Genomic DNA, 10,823 nt, shown 5'->3' with positions numbered 1-10,823 from the left:
ATTAATGACACATTAATTACTTTCTATAACCTAAAAATTAAATAGTTAATTAAGAAAATCAAAAATTACCATAAAATGATAAGTGCAAATTAATTTTTAAGAATTAACCACAAAATTACATGTGTCCAAATACAAAAGTAATTGACAAGTGACAAAAAGTTCTTTATTTATTAGAAAGGATTTATCATAACTTAATATCATTACATTGTATAGTTTTTAATATATCTACTACTTAATTCGGATTATATATATATATATATATATATATATATATATATATATATGTATGTATGTATGTATGTATGTATGTATGCGTTCAATTGAGAACATTTATTATTTTGAGAACATTTTAGTGCAATTTTCAACCGTAAAAATTTAACACGCTGCAAATTTAAATATTTGTTATTATAATTATTACTAATCAAATAAAAAAATCCTACCCACCGACCCCCGATCCCATCCCTCATATTCCACCAATCAAGCTAGTATGTCAGTTAGATCTTCATCTTCTGGATCACCTTTGAAACCGCCTTAACGTCGCCAGAACCGCCGCATCGCCGCCGGAAATACGAAAATGCCAAAAACACCAGACATTCGCTTTATCACTTCCAGATCTACTACATTCGCTCCTACTCCTCCCACCATCGGAGACAACCTTTCTTTGGTGCTGTTTGTTTTTTCAAAGCAAAAATTCATGAAGTCTGTAGACCACCTCTGTAATCCTCTGTAGCAGAAGAGGTGGAACAAACAGCTGCAACCTATAATAAGAAGCATGTTTGTTTTTTAACATCTGCAGTAAACTAAAATTTAAATAAACTAATTTTATAAACTGAAAATAGTTCTCAACACTAAAATTTAATAATTCCAGTCTTAAAACATTGAAATAATAATAACAAGAACATGTAAAAAAAAAACAAATATATAAAACTTTAAAAAAAAAAAAAGCTTAAAAAAATATAAAAGAAGCTAATAGTTTTATTCTAGAAAAAAAAAACTAATTTTAAAAAACATTAAAAAAAAAGAAAATAATAAAAAAATTAAGAAAGTATTGCAAACGTTGTTTACAAAGTTCGTAAAAAATTACACACGTTAAAAAAGATGTAACTGAAATTGAAAATATTATTAATAATACGGTAAAAAAAATTAAAAAAATCAAGTTAAAAAAAATCATGAAAATTATAAAAATAAATTGTATCACATCCGTAAATGAAAATTTAAGAAAATCAAAGTTTAAAAAAAAAAAAAAAAGTTATACAAAAATTCTTAAAAAAACACTTAGAAAAAATGAAAGCTGAAGAGGTTAGAAGATGCAAGTCAAGTGTTGTACCACGCAGCACACACGCAAAGGTTTGTAGTATGAAGCCTTCCAAAAAACAAACTGTTGCGATAGGGAAAGTGTTGCGCGTGTGTTGTGCCGCGCAGCAATAAGTGGTTTGAAGAGGTTTTTATAGAAAAACAAACAACACCTTTGTCTCTCCTCTCTCTGAACCAACTCCATCCGACTCTCTTTTCAACCAAAAATATTTGTCAATATCATATCACTGAACACCAGATCTAGTTTTACCGCCTCCGACTCTCTTAAAAGGCCTCTTTGATTTCAGTGCCTCCAACTTCAACAATGTCGTTGACTCTTCCGGCTACGAATACTTCTCCTACAACGCCAATAGCTTAAGAACGAGGAGTAGTTTAAGAACAAGGATGAAAGTTTAAAACTGCGTTTACACGGAGAACGGAAGCACCACCAGAGAAGACGATAGATTATATCAAGAACTATCCTCATCTCGTTTCATCGGATCTGAGGAATGCCACAAGATATGGTTTCGTCGGCAATGGTTACTACCGCCATTGAATCTGCCTCCGATGCTATCAGGTTAAAGTTCTCACCAAAAATCAAGGAGTCATCTTTGTTTCACCGGCCACCGGATCTGGTTTCGTCGTCGTTGCCTTCATTTTCACCTGCTTTTTTGTTAGGCTAGGCTTTCATTGACTTTTGAAACACCCTAACAAGTTGACTAAAATCAACATCGACTAGAATATGCCAATGGTTCCTTCGATAGAAGTTGTCTAGAAGAGGAACCAAGTTGTGAAGGTTTACATGGATCAAAGGTGGTTCGATGTGTTAGTAGAGGAGGGGGAGAAGAATCAACGGTAAAATTTTGTTTCTGGCAAGTTTCTTTTCTTTTAGATCTCTTGTTTATTTTTTTTCTTTTCCTGTACATCATAAACTCACTTTTGTTGATTTTTATCCTCAAAATATGAAAGTTTGAAAGAAAAAAGACAGTGTCCGGCAATAATTCAAGTGAAACTCCCAATGAAAAATCTGTTTACGTAAATTAAAGAGTGAAAATATGTATTCATACAACACATTCTTTTTTAAAACAATAAAAAAAAAAATTAGGACTGACATAACCATTCAAAAGTAACTTTTGTACTAGGCTTTCTTTGTCTCTTGTTCCTATGCATGACAAATGGGTTCTCCTCAATACAAAATTGTTTGTTCGAAACTACCTATTGACTAGTAAAGTAGACATTCTTATTCAAATTACTATACGCTCTTCCATTTAATATCTTCTCAATTTTATTTATTAAATTTTTTTAATATATAAATAAGCAAAACCATAATTTCTATTCAACATCCATTCATTTTTATTATTAAAGACTAAACCCTTTTTGAAAGGACATTTTACATATTATAAAAATATATTTAGTAAATTACTACCATATCTAATCAAATAGAATTTATGTGAAAAATATTCATTTTCGCGTTCTCGATTTAGTTGTTGTTCTTGTGTATTTAATTACATGAGATTATATGTATCTAATAATATATGATTTATATGGACAACATTCATTTTTCGCATTCTTGTTCAATAGTTGCTCTTGTACATTTAGTCACATATGAATTCTGTACACAAGATTTATTTTCACGTTTTTGATTCAATAATTTTTCTTTTTCCACATTAATCATATGTGATTAAATACATACAATCACATACGATTAAATACATAAGAAAAAAATATTAAATCAAAAATGCGAAAACAAATATTATCAATATAAATCATATGTGATTTGATACATATAATCACATGTGATTAAGTACATGTGTACAACTGTTGAATTAAGAAAGAAATAATAAATCTTGTCCACATAAATCATATGTAATTAGGTACATATAATCACATGTGATTATATGTATTTAATCATATATGATTTTTGTGGACAATATTCATTTTTGCGTTTTTAATTCAATAGTTCGTCTCTTGTATTTAATCACATACGATTTATGTGAAAAAGATTTGTTTTCACGTTCTTGATTCAATAAATCATATGTAATTATATATACGATAACAACTATTGAATCAAGGACATTTAAACAAATTTATATCCACATTAATCATAAGTGATTAAATACTTATAATCATATATGATTAAATATATGAGAAAATTTATTGAAATGAAAAATCAAAAATGAATATTGTTCATGTAAATCATATGTAATTGGATACATATAATCACGTGTGATTATACATATCTAATCGCATATGATTAAAGTTGACAAAAATTAATTATTGAATCGAGAATGCAATAATAACATATGTGACTAAATATATCTAATCATATTTGATAAAATATATCTAATCACATGTGATTATATGTATCCAATCACATGATTTATATGTATAAAAAAGAATGTTTTCCATATAAATCATATGTGACTAAATATAAATAATCACATGTGATTATATATAGATAATCACAAGTGGTGGTGATGGGTGGTGGTGGTAGGTAGTAGGTGGTGGTGGTAGGGGTGGCATGTAGGTTGGTAATTATAGTAGGTGGCAGGTGGTGGTGGTGAGTGGTGGTGATGGGCGGTGGAGACGGGTGAAGGTGATAGGTTGTGGTGGTGGGCATGTGGGTGGGGGTTGGTTGTAAGGGTGGTGATGGTGTATGTTGGTTTTGGTGGGTGATGGGTGGGGTGGTGATGGGTGGTAGAGGCAGGTGGCGATGATAGGTGGTGGGTGGCGGTGATGGGTGGCGGTGGTGATGGATGGTGAAGGCTGGTGGTGGTGATGGGTGATGGGTGGTGGTTGGTGGTTGGTGGTAATGACAGGTGGTGGTCATAATGGTGGGTAGTGGGTGAGTGGTAGTGATGGGTGGGTGGTGGTTTTGGTGATGGGAGGAGGTGGTGTTGGCGGGTGGTGGTGATGGTCTTTACCTGGGAATGCCATGGGCTACCCCACATGGTCTTACATCCAATTGCCACCCCCGGGGGGTCTTTCATGCAATAACACACAATAATATAACATATCAAATCACATAAATGACTATCATCCTACATGCACATACAAAAACCTGTAAGGATCCCGTGGGCTCCCCCCAGGGTCTTACACCTTCGTGCCATGGGCTACCCCACATGGTCTTTACTAACACATATTCCATAATCACATAATGGGCCGACTTTGGTGCCTTAGACCCATGGGTATAGTGAGAAGACTCACCTCTATCCGAAGAATACGAAACCGATCTCCTAACTATCTGCATCCGCCCACACTGAATAATAATATTAACCAATGTTAGAACTTTGCTTGATCAAATGGAAACCCAAACCCTAAGTCCTTCCATAAAGGCCCATATATTCTTCCTTTGCTAATGGGCCCAAAGTCCATGTCAAAAAATCATTAATGGGTCTCATGGCCCAATAAGGCCCAATCAAAACATCTGTGGCCCAAAACAGATAAACTGGCCCACTATTCCCAAAATACGACCATGCCTGATGTGTGTAAAACTCACTTAGTTTTAAACCTACTTTAATTATCAAATAACACACAAAAGTCAGTGAACCTATCAATTGTGGTATAGCTAAATAAGCAGGGTATCGAACACAGGGAACGGCAAATTAAATTAAAAACTAATTTTATCTAAGTTGATTAAGAAATGGGGGTTTTCTCTAGTTTTACAAGACTAGAAACTTACTAACTATAACTAATTTAAGACTAGAAAATAACGATTTAACTAGATTCAACAATTGGAAAGGAACTTCTGTTTAGTTCAACTCGGTTAACTCTATGGTTGATTTTAAGGTAATAGTGCAATGTATTAATTCTTTCATTGGTTACCGATTCAAGTGATTAGGTTCATGTTCACTACCCTAATCCTTAGCAAATAAACTAACTCAAATAGTGGCCAATTGCTTAATTTAATTATATTTACTAGATTAATTATTCGGGTTAAGTTAGACTTGCAATAGCTAATTAATTTATTATGTTTAATTAACCTCTTGTTTGATGGTCATCTTACAAGCTTGCACATGAATTTACTCAATTTTCTTATTAATTCTAGTTTCATATTCATTAATCCCAGACATATAGTATAGTGGTCACATATCATATGAGGTTGATAATCAATAGATGTTCATCCTAATCAATTATCTTCCTATTAACAAAAAATTAATTATTATTCACACACAAGGTTCTTTAGCAAGCTAAAATAACAAAAATTCACCAACTTGGAATTAATCCTACCAATCAATCAAACCATATTGTCAACTTTATATCCCCAAACAGAAGTCTAAAGGTTTTAGTTCATAATTAAAGTAAATAACAGCAAACAAACAAAGTCAAGTTGCTTAATCATATTGCTAAAACAAAAGAATAAGTAGAATGATGAAATTATGCCTTAATTACTCCCGTAATTGAATTCTAGCTTTCTTTGTCGACTTCTAGGGTTCTTCTGGCTTCTTAATCGCAGCAAAACACTTTTGAATCGTCCCAGAACTCCCTCCAATCGATCTGTGGAGTTATCTTTAAATAAGCGATTCGACTCGTCGAGTCAAGTGGTGACTCGTTGAGTCCCTCTCACATTCCCCGTATTGCGATAACTATCTGGAATTCCGAGTCATTATCCTTCTGATTCCTCGACCGGACTCGTCGAGTAGGCTATCTGAATCGACGACTGGATGCCTTTTTTAGTGTTTTTCTTCTTCATTCCATTCTTGAGCTCCTAACCGCTTCTCCTACTTCCTTTTGCTTCCGAGCTTCATCTTTGGACTGAAAAACATAATTTAACACTTTTAAGTACCTTTTGTCCATAATATGCGATAATTTAGCTAATATATGAATAAAAAACTATACTTAATACACACTAAATATGCACATATCAAAATACCCCACACTTGGCTTTTGCTTGCCCCCAAGCAAAACTGAATTTTAACACATTAGAATTATGTATGACAACTCCAATCTAACCCAACCATTATGCCAAGACCGCAACGCATACATTTGTGTCTAAAATTTTTCTTAAAGAACCTCCCATACTCCAAATACTCACAATCCTCATAAACATTCGCCCACTCACCCCGAACTATGCTCATTTTATGCAACCTTCCGAATCTATCCTCAGAAAACCTCTTTACCCTCAAGGTATTTTTAATTGAGCAACCCAAGCATACATATTCTAGAATTACAACTTTTCGATACCACTATGGAGCTCTTTGAATTCTTCACTTTCTTGATAATTTGATCTTTGATATCTTTGAATTCACCAACTTGTTATTTGATTTTTGGTATCTTCAACTTTTTTTGGATTTCTTGGAATTTTGATCTTTAGATCTTCACTTCATTTGCTCCAAAATTCTTACAACTTTTCTTGTAATTCTCTCTTTTTTTTTACATGTATACCTCACTTTTGTCACTCAAATCCCTACATGCTTAAGCAGGGGCGCTCAATCTCAACCTTTATTGGCTAACGATAAAAATTTTCCTGGATACATTTCAGGTTTAAGCTACTAAACATATTGCATCCCTCAGGATGAGCAAGGTCGTGTTTTTGTCTCATGATTTCACTAGAATAAGGAAGCCACAAATGCACTAGAACGTATATAGGCTCAACTAAACATTTGGGTTTTCATGCAATTATCAACACAATTTTAACATGGAATCCTAATTTTTTTACCAAAATTTTCTAATTAAGTCCTAAATAATACTTTTGGTATGCAAAATTTTTAAAATTGACTATAAAATTGACTATTATGTAACCAAACCAACCCCCTACCCCACACTTATGTGATGCAATGCCCTCATTGCATATTATGCATAAAAACATAAAAAGAAACTAAAGAGGGAATTGGAACAAACTCCCCTGGGATAGCAGTGGATAGGTTGATCACTTTCATTTAAGCTCCAACTTCAATTAACTTTAGACATGGTAACATCTCATCCATGCCTTGGGTGTCTCGTGTCGTGTGTCTTGCTCCAAATATGCGGAAATCAGTGTAAGATCTTCAAGAATGGATATGGAAGAATAAGTGAGCAAGTGGTACAAGTAGCAGCATCAAATCAGCAGTCCGTCAGTAAAAAAATGAACGACTCGCCTAGTCTTATGGTTGACTCGTCGAGTACCAGCGCGCCTTCTCAGAATATGTGGAAATACAAGGCGACTCGTCGAGTCAGTTAAGTGCACTCGATGAGTAGGCCACTGAAGGAAAAATTGGTATTTTGCAACTGTCTCAGCCTCTAAAAACTTCTCTAACTCTTCCTCATGTTTAGACTCAATTGCTCATACCCCTAAGGACCGGACTCGACACTTTGCCGTTAACGTTCCGCTTCATTGACTCGCTTTCACTCGTGATAACACCCATTATATAACTCTAAACGCTTCCTAAGCAAGCAATCCTAATCCAATCCTGAAAAATAACTAATGCATACAATCATTAAACACAATAAAGTCTTGAACAAGTCATACACACCAAATAATAAAAAAACAAAATAAAAAGAAACAAAAATTAAAAATTGTTTGATTAAAACACAAATCAATCTTCTTCCTCATCATCATCATTGGCGGCTCAACTTCCTCCGGCACCACTTCGTCTCGCACCAATCACCTCATCCCAAGATGGAATAAATGGGTAATTTCCACCATCAATATGTGGGATATTGAAGTGGTCAAAAAGTCGGATATGAGATTGGTTGCTAAAGTTCAACCCCCGCGCCATTTGATGCTGCAGCCGCCTCATCTCCACATTGTACCAATCCATTGGTACGTCTTCATTCTCGATCGGAATCATCGGCGGCTCGTCCTCCACATCCCGCTCTCTTCTTGATCTTACCCTCCTTCTCGGTGCTTCGGGACCAACAACGGGGTCATCATTTGGGATGGCATAATGGCCACCTCCATAGTCTTCAATAATACGCGCTCTTCGGAAAAGAATGGGATTGAACGGAGGTGTAGGGATCAATGTCATGAAGTTCCATGCACCGCGGTTCATCAACCCGAATGAGTTGGCCAATCGGGTGACAAACATCCCACCATTAATACGGGAGGTTTTGCGATCTTTGACCGCATCCTCCGAGAGATATGAAGCCAGACACCAAGGAATGTTGCAAAAGACGCCGGGTGTAATTATGCTCCATAAATAGAAGACATCAAGGTTGGAAACCTTGTCATCATCCTTTCTTTGATTGATGGTGGATGAAATTAGGCGGTGAGTTGGGGATCGGATGCTCCCTTCCTGTGCAGACTTTGGGATATAAACTTTATTACCAATAGTATTCCACCAGCCCGTACTTGTAACTCCCTCGAGGAACACCATATGAGTTTGTGCCAAAAAGGCCCGAAAGATGTTTGTTGAAACCAAGGGTTGATCGTAGATCCCTAATCGACAGGCAAGATCCACCACCGAGCATTGACGATACTCGCCCCCAAGGCAAAAACTAAAGCTGGCTGGGTGATAAACATCCACTCCCCCGGTGAAAGATATCGTGGAGAAAAACTCCAAACAAAGCTCTAAATAAACCGACTCTTGAATCCGGAAGACCCGGCTCCACCCGTCACAGACCATTGTTTCGCCTTCATGTTGAAACTCCTTCAAAAGGTAAGGAGCTAATTCCTCCTCATATCGAACACTTTGCAGCCACTCCCAATCTATCCTGTTTGGCACATAAACCTCCTTCTTCTTGATATCAGATAGCTTCTTCTTCCATTTCCGCATTGTCGAAGCAGACTCGATTTGTGGGAAGTTTAGCCATGGAAACTCCCCTTGGTTGCCACTGGAACTTTATCCCCTTCTGAACATGATTTCTGCAAAACAAATACACAAAACCCAGAAAACACAGAATATAATTAAAAATTGTCTGCTGTATGTCACTCGACTGGACTCGTCGAGTCCATGCCTAACTCGACGAGTCGCGCAAACTACACGAGTCAGTCGACGGGTCGATGCAAATTGGACCATAAAACCTGGAAATTTTGTCAAGGGTTTTGTCTAAGCACTTAGTATTGATATATTAAGGCCAAAATAAGCATTCAAAACAACTTAATTCATGAAAAATCAAAACCCTAGAAATTTAGTACTTCTCAAAAACGGGTTTTTCATGCAATTGCTACCATAGATGGCCTTATAATCATGTTCTTAACAGAAAACAAGAAGAAATTTGTTACCTTTTGAGATTGGCTTGAGAAATTTGAAAGAAACTTGAAGAAGAATGATGAATGCTTGAGAGAGAGAGAGAATGACGGCACCCGACGAGTATGGTTGTGAAAACTGATTCTTAGGGTTAAAACCCTACTTACCCAATGTAAAAGTAATTTCGAAATTTTTTTTTCTGTAAATAATACCGACTCGTCGAGTCGTGGTCAGACTCGGCGAGTCTGGTCGCGAATTCAAGGTTTTTCTGAAATCCATGTGGACTCGTCGAGTCATGGTCAACTCGGCGAGTCGCTTAAAAAAATGCATAATTTTCAAAATTTTGTTATTTATTGTAAATCATTTCACCCCACACTTAGCCTATGCACACTCTCAAGCAGACATGTCCGATGATTTGGAAGATTAAGATTCAAAAAACGAAGGGAAAATAAATAAATAAAAAAAAAAGTAAAAAGTAAAAGAAAGCAAACTCTATATAACGGGTTGCCTCCCGCCAAGCGCTTCTTTTTAAGGAGTCATTAGCTAGACTCCTTCCCATCTACGTTTCGTCATCTCCGAGCATCGGGAACGCACGCCTAACTTTTTATGATTTGTACTTGGTCTTGTAAGCGTGGATCTTTTTCTTGTAAGCCCTTTTCAATGCATCTCTTTTCTTTTTCACGGCCTCATCCTCAGCTGCTTGGGCTTCCCTTTTTCTCTTTTTCTTCTTTACCCCCTTCTTTTTCACCTTCTCTTGAACCTCCTTCTCTTTAAATTTAATTACTTCCCATTTCATGATGGTCCGTGCTTTATGTTTAGTAGTGAATAGGTGATCAGCTTCCTCCCTCCTTTCCTTTATCTCTTCGTCCTTTCCAGTGCTTAACCCATCCTTGAGATGAACCGTATCAAGACATGCTACATCGGTGTATTGAACTTTCCTTTCCTTTCCTCCTTCTACTGTTTGTTCTTCTAAAGAATCATGTATATTATTGAAATCCAAGGTATGTGAAGAACTAGTAACAGGCAGATCTAAGTCGGCCAAGTGTTTGCCCAAATTGACTGGACTCGTCGAGTCCATTAAAGTGACTCGGCGAGTCGGAGCGAATTCCATAAATTCTTGGTTTTTTTCTGAGTGGGCTCCTTCCAGTAGCTTTTCTAATTCATCCAAGTCCTTGTTAACATCTCCTTCTTCTTCAGAGTGTATCACAAACTTGCTTGGGTCTTCTTTTAGCAAACGTGCAAGCTCTTGTTCTAATATCTCATCATCCAATTGGATCATTGAGACCTCTTCAATCTTTTCTTCTTTTTGCTTGATTTCTGGAATAGGTTTAAACGTCACAGCCTCATCACCCACTCTTAATGTCAATGTAGACTCACATATATCAATTAAAGCACACGCGGTGTTCAAGAAGGATCTCCCCA

This window comes from Lactuca saligna, chromosome 6 (genome assembly GCF_052625555.1).
Source record: "Lactuca saligna cultivar CGN05327 chromosome 6, ASM5262555v1, whole genome shotgun sequence".
Taxonomy (NCBI): domain Eukaryota; kingdom Viridiplantae; phylum Streptophyta; class Magnoliopsida; order Asterales; family Asteraceae; genus Lactuca; species Lactuca saligna.
Note: the sequence above shows the minus strand (reverse complement) of the source record.